The sequence below is a fragment of the Cnephaeus nilssonii genome, assembly GCF_951640355.1.
Source record: "Cnephaeus nilssonii genome assembly, chromosome: 11".
Classification (NCBI taxonomy): Eukaryota; Metazoa; Chordata; class Mammalia; order Chiroptera; family Vespertilionidae; genus Cnephaeus; species Cnephaeus nilssonii.
In genome coordinates, this window is record NC_137082.1 from 32,756,336 (window position 1) to 32,769,873 (window position 13,538).

Here is a 13,538-nt window from a genome sequence, read left to right on the forward strand (position 1 = left end):
ATTTCCACCTCTGTCTACCTCCTCATAGCTCTCCAAATTCCACGTTCCTTTTCTTCAGTGCATCAGTGACCTACCTAGCTTATTTGTCACTCGGAACAGATCATTTTTAAACACTCACCTCCTCTAAGTAACATTATTTTCAATAATAGTCATGAAATGCAATGAATAATACTAATAATAATCTCGAGAAAAGAAATGCAGACTGAAAATATTCTTTTATTGAACTTTCTATATGTAATCAGTAAAAATAAATAGTATAATACAAACGAGGAAGAGTGTTGAATCAATAATATTCTGTCCCATTAATATATTTCTTTGAAAAAATAAAAACATCTATATAGCAGTTTGTTGCAATAATGATATTACATTAATCACATTATAGTTTAAAAACAAGAAAACAGCTGGGCCGGTATGGCTCAATTGGTTGAACCCAGGCTCCAAGAGGTCCAAGGTTTGATGGGGCACATGACCAGATTTGTGGACTCTAATCCCAAGTGCAGGGTATGCAGGAAGCAGCCAATTGATTGATCTTCCTGATGGTTCTCTCTCTCCCTCTCCCTCTGCCTTCCTCTCTCTCTCTCTTAAAAAAAAAAAAATCAATTATAAAGACATTTTAAAACAAGCAAGAAAATACTTTAAAAATAAGATTCAAAAAAATAAGACTCAATTTCAATATTAAATATATTATTTATATCTGTAAACAATTTTACTAAATAATAATAAAATTTTACTAAATAATAAAATTTGCAGTTACCACACTTTGCAGTTTGGTCTGTTTTACTTTTTATTTTTTAAAATATATTTTTATTGATTTCAGAGAGGAAGAGAGAGGGAGAAAGAGATGGAAGCATCAATGATGAGAGAGAATCAGTTATCAGCTGCCTCCTGTACGCCCCCTACTGAGGATTGGACCTACAACCTGGTCATGTGTCCTTGACCGGAATCGAACCTGGGACCCTTCAGTCCACAGGCCGATGCTCTATCCACTGAGCCAAACCGGCTAGGGCATGTTTTACTGTATTAAATTTTCAGTGCATGAAATGAGAGAATTGAAGCACCTCAAGTTCTGGTTTTTCAGCTTCATAATCACTGTGCTATCATTGTTTATTTGGAATCTATTGTTTAAACAGACATATGTTGTACCAAAGGGTCTGGAGACACAAGTGGTCAGGAAAAGAGCTTTAACAATTCCAGATTGTTCTAGACTTAGTCTGAAAACCAATACGTGTAGTTCTGTCTGACTTGGCATGTGATAGGAGCCGACTGAGTTAAGGAGTGCTCTGAATTAACTTCCTTGTAGAATATAATGTTTAGTAGTGTATAAGTAATTTAAATATCCTGATTTAAAGCTTACAAATATATTATTTAGACTCGAGTTAGACCAACAACTTGATCTTCAGGGAGGGGAATTTTGTCACTGACATGGTTTAGAATTATGGGCACTTGGTGATAATAAAATGCAGATTGGCCCTGGCCAGTATGCTCATGGTTGGAGCATAGGCCAGTGCACTGAAGAGTCTTGGGTTCGATTCCCAGTCAAGGGCACCTACCTGGGTTGCATGTTCAACCCCCACCACCCCTCCGCCGGGGCAAGTGTGGGAGGCAGCCAATTGATGTATCAGGGACACATGGATCTCTCTCTCTCTCTCTCTCTCTCTCTCTCTCTCTCTCTCTCTCTCTCCCCACACCACTCCCCATTCTCCCTCCCCCACCCCCTTCCACTTTCTGTAAAAGTCAGTGGAAAAAATGTCCTTGGGTGAGGATTAACAAAAAAACAAACAAACACAGATTGACTCTCCATCAGTTTTTTTATTGTTTTAAATTCTCTGCAGACACAGCCCCACTTGGTATGCCATGGCAGAGCTGAAGCTCCATGAAATCCGAGGACCCACCTGATTTCCACTCGCCATTGTGTCCCCAGTACTCAGCAGAGTTTGGCACAACACAGACTCTGAATATCTGTTCAGTGAAGGGAGGAAGGAGCCACTCAGGTACCATTCACCCACCCCAACTGTCTAGCTCCAGACATCAGTCTGCAAACAGCATGGTCCTTAAGGATTTTCATAATAAAGAACCAGAACAATCAGAACAAGATAAGTAATTTTTGATTCATCTAAATGTCTTTAAAAATTCAGAGATTATGATCGAGTGTACGTGCATGTGTGTACCATGGGGCTCTTTATGGAATAATAGTATAGAACTGGACATGTGGTTCTTGAGCACTTAAATATGGCTAATGCACATTGAAATGTGTTGTACAAAATTCTCATCACTTTTCAAAGGCAGCATAAAATGTAAATATCACATTAATATTTTTTCTATTCATTATATGTTGAGATAATACTATTTGGACATATTGGGTTGAATAAAATACGTTAAAATTAATTTCACTTGTTTTCTTTCTTTTTTACCTTTTTAAATATGGCTTCCTGGAAAATTTAAAATTGCACCTATGGCTTGCATTATATTTCTAATAGACAGTATTAATATAGAAGATGGAGGTCTTTTTGGTCTTTACCTGGCAAAATAAAAATTTGGCAATCCTTTTGTCCATTCCCAAACTTTAAAACATGTCATTTTGCGGGGGCGGAAGAGGATTATTTTTAACTTCTTTGTGAAGTCTCAAAGTCTCAAAAACCCTGACGGAATGCTGGGTTGCCAATCCATGAGATATAGTTTGAGACTCAGAGAAGCGCGAGGCAGAGAGGGGAGACTAGAACTGGGGGCACATTCACAGTGAGAGGAAGACAGCATCAGAGTCATTTTAGCAGCATCAGCACAATTGGTGGAACTGGTGCATAATCAGATTGGGAGAAGGAAAGGGACAGTGACTAGATGGGAGAGAGAATTTTATCTGGATGGTGGGCCCCATCTGGTGATTCTGAAATCACACCCCATTGGTTCATGTCTACATCTCCTGGAGTATAATCCTTAGCCCCCACCATCTGACTCTGAAATTCATTAGACTTTTCTCTTTGGGGGTGACCATATAATTTACCATAGAAGAGGACACTGTTAGTAATTATGCTGGAACAACAGAAATAAACTGAGACTGCCTGGGTAAAGGGGGAAGTCATCCTCACCTTATTGACTAAACTGTAGCGGATTCTCATCATTCTCAGAAGTCAAGAATGGAAATACTAGGCAGGGCTTTAAACAATCAAAGCAACCAGGATGTTAAGTCAAACTTTGTTTAGTGTTGTAAGTCTTTAGGGAGTTTCTTTATCTCATTTGCCTCAGTTTTCTCATCTGCAAAATTAAAAGAGCATGATAAGTCAGGACATGGGACGTGGTAAAGGTGTAATGAGTGGTATCTATAACAAGAGCCACAACAAAAATACTCTGTTGTGTTTCTTCTATTTAAAAAAAAAGAGAGAGAAAGCCCTAGCCAGTTTGGCTCAGTGGATAGAGCGTTGGCCTGTGGACTGAAGGGTCCCAGGTTCGATTCCAGCCAAGGGCACATGCCTGGGTTGCGGGCTCGATCCCCAGCAGGGGCGTGCAGGAGGCAGTTGATCAATGATTCTCTCTCATCATTGATGTTTCTATCTCTATCCCTCTCTCTTCCTCTCTAAAATCAATAAAGATAATTTTTTAAAAATAAATAAAAAAATAAAAAAGAGAGTAAAAAGGCACAATTATAGAGGCAGTAAAAAGATCTGTGGTGGTTGGGGTTTGGTGGGGAGAGGGTTGAATGGGTGAAGCACAGCATGAAACTTCTGTATGATACTGTAATGGTAGGTAGAGGACATTATGCATTTGTTAAAACCCATAGAATGTAATGCATGAAAAAATTTAAAAATCATTTAGAACATCTGGAGAATCCCAAGACAGAGTGTAGCATGTGACAAAATAATCAACTGTATTACAAATGTATGAAGCAAACTCACTAAAGGGGATCGGGGAAAGGCTGCTGACTTGAGTAACTTAGAAATGAGTGGAGTGTATAAAACTAAAAGCATAAGAAAGTGTCCAGAAGTATTATCCTCTAGTTGATAAAATTTCCCATGGGGTATGGGTTAACAATGCTGACACTGCTGTATATGTATACTGTAACTGAACAATTAAATTAATGGATGGTGAGTTGGGGGAGCCAGGTTTCTCACTGTTGGAATAAGAATTTACAGATAAGCAAGAGGAGGCTAGAATGATTCATGTAGTAATGGATGAGAGTTGGAAATATAAATATGAACTGGTGTTTACCTTAATATAGATACAGGTGGTTACATACAGAAATATTTATAGATATGTGATAAATATGGATTAGTATATATACATATATTTCTTTGTTCTGTTAGTTTAGAAGGTTTCAAAGAAACAACACCCCAACAATGAGCACACTTAGTGCTCAGATCTTGGTTTCTAATGTCATTCTCCAATAGGAGGAATCAGGGCTGAATTCCATTGAGAAACGTCTGATTCTAGGACTGGGGCAGGAAATATGTAAGATGAGTCTGGGGCATCATATAGTGCCAGAAAGTAAGAGAATGCTCAGGAACAACAACAAAAAGAAAAAACATACAAAGATGGGGGCATGTTAAAAGGACACAGGAGCCAAGTAAAAGAGCTCGCAAGGCCAAAGCTGGAACAATTTTTATTATTATTATTATTATTATTATTATTATTGACTAGAGGCTCGGTGCATGAAATTTGTGCATGGGGGGGTGTCCCTCAGCTCAGCCTGCATCCTCTCCAATCTGGGACCCCTCGAGGGATGTCCAACTGCCTGTTTAGGCCCAATCCCACCGGGCCTAAATGGCAGTCGGACATCCCTCTCACAATCCAGGACTGCTGGCTCCCAACTGCTTGCCTGCCTGCCTTCCTGATTGCCCCTAACCGCTTCTGCCTGCCAGCCTGATCACCCCCTAACCACTTCCCTGCCAGCCTGATTGATGCCTAACTGCTCCCCTGCCAGCCCGATTGCCCCTAACTGCCCTCCCCTGCTGCTTGATCCTGCAGGCCTGTCCTGCAGGCCTGGTTCCCTCCCAACTGCCCTCCCCTGTCCTGCAGGCCTGGTTGCCTCCCAACTGCCCTCCCCTGCAGGCCTGGTACCCCCCAACTGCCCTTCCCTGCAGGCTTGATCACCCCCAACTGCCCTCCCTTGCAGGCTTGGTCCCTCCCAACTGCCCTCCCCTGCTGGCCATCTTGTGGCGACCATCTTGTGTCCACATGGGGGCAGCCATCTTGTGTGTTGGAGTGACAGTCAATTTGCATATTACTCTTTTATTAGATAGGATTTTAGAGAGAAAGGGAGAAGGAGAGAGAGATAGAAACATCAATGATGAGATAGAATCACTGATTGGTTGCCTCCTGCACGCTCCTTACTCTAGGGTTCGAGCCTGCAACCTGGCGGAATCGAACCCAGGACCCTTCAGTCTGCAGGCCGATGCTTTATCCACTAAACCAAACTGGCTAGGGCAGTGGTCGGCAAACTGTGGCTCGCGAGCCACACGCGGCTCTTTGGCCTCTTGAATGTGGCTCTTCCACAAAATACCACGTGCAGGCACGCACGTACAGTGTGATTGAAACTTCGTGGCCCATGCGCAGAAGTCGGTTTTTGGCTCTCAAAAGAAATTTCAGTCGTTGTACTGTTGATATTTGGCTCTGTTGACTAATGAGTTTGCCGACCACTGGGCTAGGGCCAAAGCTGGAACAATTTGAGCAACAAAATTTAGTACTGAGTTATAACCTAAAGTGTGAAATAAAAACCTATGAGTCCATAGTGACATAAAGAACTGAATAAATAAACAGGAAAAGACAAATCTTAAGTGTGGGCTAAGCATCATCACTTCCTTCCAAAGAGGACAGCATGAAAAGGAGTAAAAGAAAAGAACAGAGGAGAAACCTGACAAATACTGCCTTAGCCAAGTGATCAAGGTCAACACCAACAGGGATACAGCCAGGAGGAACCTAAGGAGACATGAGATCAACACAAAGTGGCATATGGATGGGATCCTGGGGTAGAAAAAGAACATTAAGTAAAGAAATCTGAATAGCCCTAACTGGTTTGACTCAGTGGATAGAGCATTGGCCTGAGGATTCAAGGGTCCCAGGTTCAATTCCTGTCAAGGGCATGTACCTTGGTTGCGGGCACATACCCAGTAGGGAGTGTGCAGGAGGCAGCTGATTGATGTTTCTAACTCTCTATCCATCTCCCTTCCTCTCTGTAAAAAAATTAGTACAATATATTTAAAAAGAAATCTGAGTAAACTATGAACTTTTGTTAATACCAATGTATCAATATTGATTTACTGATTGTAATTAATGTAAAATGTTAATAATGGAGAAAAAGGAATTGGTGGAAGATCTAGGAACTTTGTATTATCTTTTTAGTGTTTCTGTAAATCTAAAAATGTTCTAAATGGCACAAGGTTAAAAAAAAAAAGACATTTAATATATCTGTACTTTAGAACATCAAAGCCATTACACGACCTACCTTAAAAATGGAGTTTCTTCAATGGATTAAGAGAAATATTCATTTATCCTACAGTTTTAATATGCTTTGAATCCAGAAGTTAAATTGTCCAATAAAAGTCAGCTACCAATTACTTAGGTCAATGTCTCATGAACTCAGCATCAACAACTCAGCGTCTTTAATTTGTATGTATTTGAAATACAAACAAGGAAAGATGACTAGTTCTTTGATTATTTTAAATTAAGTGAAAATACCTATAATGAAAGAGATCCATAGGACAGATATGGATTGCCTAAACTTCATTGCCTAAAATTGTTTTAATAGAGAATGACATATATTACGTAATTGGAAGTTTTGTTCTCCTTAAATAAAATACCAGCCAAAAATTATTCAAGGCACAACTGACAGAGGCGTTACTGCTAGTTTCTTCTAATTTGGAGAATTCCTTTTTTTGAAAAATCCAGTCTGTTGCTACTTTGAAGCTAGAGGGAAAGCAGGATCGAAGCTCATTGGTAATGTCCGTGGGCCGAGGGCGGGCTCTCAGCTAAGGGACATGCCCATTGGTGGGCTGCCCGCAGCCGTAGGGGGGGTGCCCGGGATGGAGTTTGGAGCCCGGGATGGAGCTCGGAGCTCGCAGCCCGGGATGGAGCTCGGAGGCCATTGGCTGCGTCGCTGGAGGATGGTGTAATGGACCGCCAAGGCCTGTGCAGCCCGTTTCTACGGCAACGGAGTCTTGAAAGAGCCACTCAGATTTCGGCGTTCGCCCCGAACCCCCCCTTCCGGAGGGGGCAGGGCAGCCTGGATTTGAGGGCCGGTGCAGGATGCGTGGGGGCTGGGAGTTAAGGGGACAGCCAAGCAACATTGGGACTGGGCTCGGGGAACCCGGCCTGCCTGGTCTCTGGAAAAAAGAGCCAAACAGGCATAAAGAAGAAAAAGAAAAATGACATATAATTCCATCCTTGACTGCCCTCTGCACTGGTAACATTTCTCACGTGCATGCACACAAAGCCTGGCACAGAGCAGTAATTTAATACTCCATGGGAGGGAGACAAAAAGGAAGAAAAGGGGAGAGGGAGGGAGGGCCCAGGATGCGGGCAACGTGGCGTGAGACACAGTGCCCGCCCCCTTGGGCGGAAAGTCCATAGACAGACCCCAGGAGCTGACGGAGCGTGACGGCCTTGGCTACGAGGGATTGAAGGGGAGAGGGGTCGCCTGTGCACTGCCGGGAGGGCGGCGGCGGCAAACAGGGTCGTGACTCTGGGTATTGGGGAGACCTGACTCAAGTGTAAGGCTCCCTGGGTTCACATTCCCGCTGGCTCTCCCACTGACCCGCTGCCAGTGCTTCAGCGCTCCAGATCCCAGTGTCTTTGTGTTCGGGGAGAAATAAACGGTACCTGCTCCCTGGAGTGGGTGTCAGAACTGAACTGAGATAATACATGTCAAGTTCTTCATACGATGCCTGGAACAGTAAACGTGCCCTCACTGGTAGCTATTATCATCATGGAAGAAGGGGTAGGGTTTGACTCTGTGGGGAGAGCAGGGAGGTTATCATGGGTGTAGGTTAGGAGGGAGGAGCAGGGTGGAAACCCTACAAAAGACACCAGTTTGGATGTCATGTCGTACAGAAAAGCATGGGAGACGATAGCCAGAGAGCAAGAAGGAAAAAATAACAATGATAGTTACTGTTTACTGAGGGCCTGGCCCTCTACCCAACCCTTTACATGAATGAATGGTTTCATTTCATTTTTTTCACCAGCCCTGATGAGGCAGTTGCCATTAAACCCATTTTTCTGGTAAGAAAACAGGCCTGGAGAGGTTATGTGGCTCAGAAATGATACAACCACACAGGGGCCCAGGACAAGAGTACAACGGGCGTCCCATATACTGTATGTCTCCGAATAGAAGTTGTATATCAATCTACAGCAATGTGTTAAGTGAAATATGTTCTGTTCTCCTCCTTGACGACTATACCTTCCTAACAACCTGGAAGGCCAGGTTCAAATTAGAATTCCAGGACCCTTGGAGTTCTGGGCCAGAATGTGTTGACCTGAAACCGGACAACAAATGGGTCCGGGTTGCCTGTCACTACCTGAGCCAATTAAGCAGAGGCAGCGTTGAATCAGGGGTGAGCGTTTATTTCAGTAATGCCAGCGGTATGGGAGAGCAGCGGGTTATTCATGAAAACCTGCTGTGCACTCCCCCATAAACCAGCTGTTTGCATGAGGTAGAAGGACAAAGCTTACCTGGGGAAGTAGGCAAATGGAGCAGAATGGGTGTAATGATTACAGATTACAGGCCATGTGCTCTGGGGGGTTGCAAAGGGCTGAAACAAGGTTGTTAATCTTTCCATGATAATGGGCAGTTCTTGGATGAGAATGAACCACATTTCAAGGTAAACTCCCAGGTCCCAGCCAGATCATAATATGCTTTCTTTAATCAGAACAAAACAATCGTGGTTAACAGAGCATGATTAGTATTTCTCGTAATTACGTATAGCTGGTCCTCAGTATTCTATTTCTGCCCCTAACAAGCCCAGGAGAGCTACCCTCTGGATCCTGCATCCAACCTTTGTCTTTGGCTACTTCCCATCCCATCAGTGAGGGACGTCATGTCCCAGCAGTCTTGCAAACAGCTACTTTTGAGACCTAAGCCTCAGGTCTATAAGGTGGTGCAGTTTGCCCTCAACTGAGATAGCCCCCCAGGAATGAGACTCACGGTAGGCAGTGGTCTTGTGCCTCTGGGTAGGCAGTTGTGTTGTGCCTAAAATTCAAAATCCTCTCCCTGTCCCCTGAGGAGAGTTACTGGGGACTCAGGGCAGGGGCTACTCTTGCTAGGGGTAAGGGAGTGTTGAACCCAGGCATTCAGAATCCAGGAGCCTGGTGCTCACCTCTGTGCCTCTTAGTGCCAGTGGACATGCAGGCTAAATTTCAGGGATATTCCCTCAGAGAAATAAGGGTTGGGAGATGGGCCTGACCTCCTAGGCTGAAGGGAGCCTTACCAAAGGCGAGAAGACTGAAGGAGTGAATTAACTTTTTTAAATGAATGGATAAGTCCTTCTTCAGTATAGAGTCGGTGATGACTGTGCTTAAGGGTATTATTAAAGGACAAGTAGCCTACCCAGGTAGCTCAGTTGCTCAGAGCATCTTCCTGATACACCAAGGTTGTGGGTTCAATCCCTGGTCAGGGCACATACAAGAATCAATCAGTGAATGCATAAATAAGTGGGACAACAAAAATAAATGTCTCTCTCCCCTTCTTCTCTCTCTCAAATCCATAACTAAAAATGTTTTTTTTAAAGGAAAAGTAGACACGTCATGATCTGTAACCTCAGCTAAGTAATTCTAGATCATTCATGCCATAAATATTTATTAGGCTTTCACTATGTGCCAGGCACAGTCCTAAATGCTGGAGCTACAGCCAAGAGCAAAAAAGTCATGATTCTTGCCCTCTCTCTCAAAGCTCAAAATTGAGAGACAGAGGCAGATATTAATCAAACCATGGTATAAATAAACTCTAACCCTAACAGTAACCTGAACTGTTGGAAGGAGAGGAGGATGTAAGAGAGCAGGTCTGGTCTAGAAGATTAGGGAAGGCTGCATTTAGGAAGTGGCATTAGAACTGAGCATCAGGGAAGGTAAGGGTTAACCACATGTCAGGGAGGGTGAATTCCTGGAATGACTAGCAGGAGCCCAGCCAGGGTTAGGGGGTGAGACTGAGGAGGCAGGCCTGATGGGCCCCAGGGAGGACACAGAGTCTTTGAAGGTCTTCAAGCTGGGGAGTAAGTGATCACATTTCATTTTGAGGACTATTTTTTTGGATTGAAGGAGACCGAGCTTGGAAGCAGGGGGACCAGAGTTTGTTGCTGTAGTTAGAGTATTAAACTTTCCTATTAACGTTTCTTATTTTTAAACATAGAGGAAATGGATTCCTGTCTTTGCAGAGTCTACAGGAATTTCTTTGAAGTCTTGTGTTGTGCTTTGCATTGATTTGTGTTACTAATTTATTTTTTTGGCCAGAGATAACATATGAAATAGTTAAAACAAAAACAAAATTAAAAAGCAAAATAAAAACCACAGGGATATGCCATGGAAAATAAGTTTTCCTTCCATCCCAAACCCCAAATATGTAGATCTTCTCAGAAGCTGCAACAGTTACCAATTTCATTAATAGCCTTCCAAAGTTATTTGTACATAGATAAGCATATATATATATATATATATATATATATATATATATATATTCCATCATTTAAAAATTGTAATACATGTATAAATAACATTGAACACTTTACATCTTATGATTTTTTTTGTCAAGTATACCTCAATAAAACTGAAAGGTAAAATTAAAATGTAAATAATAATATACCATATCTTGCTTTGTTCACTTTAAAATGTATCTTAGAGCTCACCTGGCTGGCATGGGTCAGTGGTTGAGTGTCTAGGTTGCAGGCCCGATCCCCAGTAGGGGGCATGCAGGAGGCAATCAATGATTCTCTCTCATCATTGATGTTTCTATTTTCTCTCTCTCTCTCCCCCCTTTCTCTCTGAAATCAATAAATAATATTTTTTAAAAATGTGTCTTAGAGATTATTTCATATTAATACATAATATAATTGTTCCTTTTAACAGCTGCATAGTGTTCCACTATTTGGAAGTGCCATAGACTATCTAACTAGCTCCCTATTGCTAGACAATCTGATTGCTTCCAGTCTTTGGTACCCAAAGTAATGCTTCAGTGAACATCCTGGTACACTGATCTTTGTTCACAAGTCCAAGTTTAGCTATAAATGACTGCTGTGTTAAAAGGTTACGTGAATTTTAAATTTTTATATAGTGCCAAACTGCTTTCCAAAGATGTTACTCCATGTTTTATTTTAAAATGCTGCAAATTTTCCATTTTCTATAATATATCTGTGTGTATTTTCTTTTAATTTTCTGTGTATATTTTCATGAAACCTGTCCTCCCCAAATATTCTTAGTTACACTGACAAGCCAGCAAATAGTGCTGTATGGTTGGATCCAAAGGCTTTGCACATGCTTGGTACACTCTCATGGGACGCCACTTTCAACTTGGTATGATCTGACCACCACTCATCTTATGCCACTCCTTACTCCACCACACTGAACTCCTCTGGCTGCCGTACCTGCATTGACATGAAGAGATGTAATCGGCACTCTGGCGGAGCATGAGGTCCCAAAGGAGCCCAGGAGCCTCCTGTAAAAGGAGTTGAATTGACTAAAATTAGGAAGATTAGCTGTTCCTGAGTCTGCCTCCTGCTCCCATCATTCCACTCTAAAAGGCCCTCGCCAATAACCTCCACGTCACTCCATCCAATGGGTACTCTTCAATTCTTTGACATCTCTCAGGCAGTTTCACTTGACCGCATGCAGCACTCAATACAGTTGTTAATTCCTGCCCCTTGGAACTCTTCTCCCTGTTTATAAGTCTTTACACTTTTGCTTTCCTTCTCCCTTTGTGGCTGTCCCTTAATAGTTTGTCACGATATCCTTTTCCATCAGGGAAAACTCTCACAGAGAGTTGCTTAAGGCACAATCCAAGTTGCTATAATTTTTCTCCCCTCTGCTTTCTCTCATGACCCATTAGGAGATTGTAAAATCAATTTAATGGGTCATATAAGTATTTATAAAACAATGAAGCAATAGAATGCAAAATACCAGGGTACCCAGCCAGAATGGCTCAGTTGGTTAAGCATCTCTTGCACTAAAAGGTTGCTAGTTTGATTCCCAGTCAGGGTACATGCCTGGGTTGAGGGATTGATCCCTAATTGGGAAGTGTATGTAAGGCAACCAAGATCAATGTTTCTCTCTCACATCAATATTTCACTCCGCTGCTCCTCCGCTCCTCCTCCTCTAAGCATGTTTTGGGGTTAGGATTAAAAAAAAAAGCAGGGTGCACTACCCACAGGGTTAGTATTATATATATATATCTATCAAGGGTGGGGGACCTTTTTTTCTGCCAAGGGCCATTTGGATTTATAACATAATTCACGGGCCATACAAAATTATTCACTTAAAAATTAAGCTGGCTATATTTGGTCAAACATTTAATTAACTCACCTTGGCAGGGCCAGACCAAATTATTTCTTGAGCCTTATATGGCCCATGGGCCAGACTTTCCCCACCCCTTATATATATAGTTTACATATTGTTTTATACACACACACACACACACACACACACACACACATGCATACATGTCTTTGATGGCTGCAATGTAAAAAGTACATATTAATGTGGGGTGTAGATAAAAAGTGTGAAAGCTATTGTTACAAGACTCATATATGTTTATTTCTCAAGCCCAGAACTTTTCTTAGAATTTAAGATGGTGCATATTGAACCACCTGTTCCACACCTTCTCTTAGACATCCTCTATGGAGACCTCAAACTCAACACAAACTCAAGGCTTTCATCCCAATCTTGGTATTTTCTCCTTTGTTCTACATCTCAGGAAATGGTCCCACCATCGTTCCAATTGCAAAAGCGGGAAACTTGGGAGTCAATTATGGTACTTATCCATTCCCAGCCCATGTCTATCTTGTTGACTTAAATGTCTAAATATATCTTTACCCTGCTTTTCTCTATCTGCATCATCCAGGTCCAATTTACCCATGTCTCTCTCTCATCTGGGTAAACTGGACATCTTTCTACTTGGGCTCCCCTCTGACCCATTCTCTACAATGTCTCCTGAATGGTATTTAAAAAATACAGCCTTGCCGAAACCGGTTTGGCTCAGTGGATAGAGCGTCGGCCTGCGCACTGAAGGGTCCCAGGTTCGATTCCGGTCAAGGGCATGTATCTTGGTTGCCAGCACATCCCCAGTGGGGGGTGTGCAGGAGGCAGCTGATTGATGTTTCTAACTCTCTATCTCTCTCCCTTCCTCTCGGTAAAAAATCAATAAAATATATTTTAAAAAATAAAAAATACAGCCCTGATCATGTCACTTCCTTGCTTAAAAATCCTTCAATGGCTTCTCATCATTCCTAGACTCAAATTCTAGGTCTCCCTCTCCCTCTCCCTCTAACCTCTCCCTCTCTCCTTTCCACAACCCTTTCCCCCAGGCAGGCACTTCTTTGCTTCTCTCTTTCTCCTAAGCTCCAAGGGCCCTT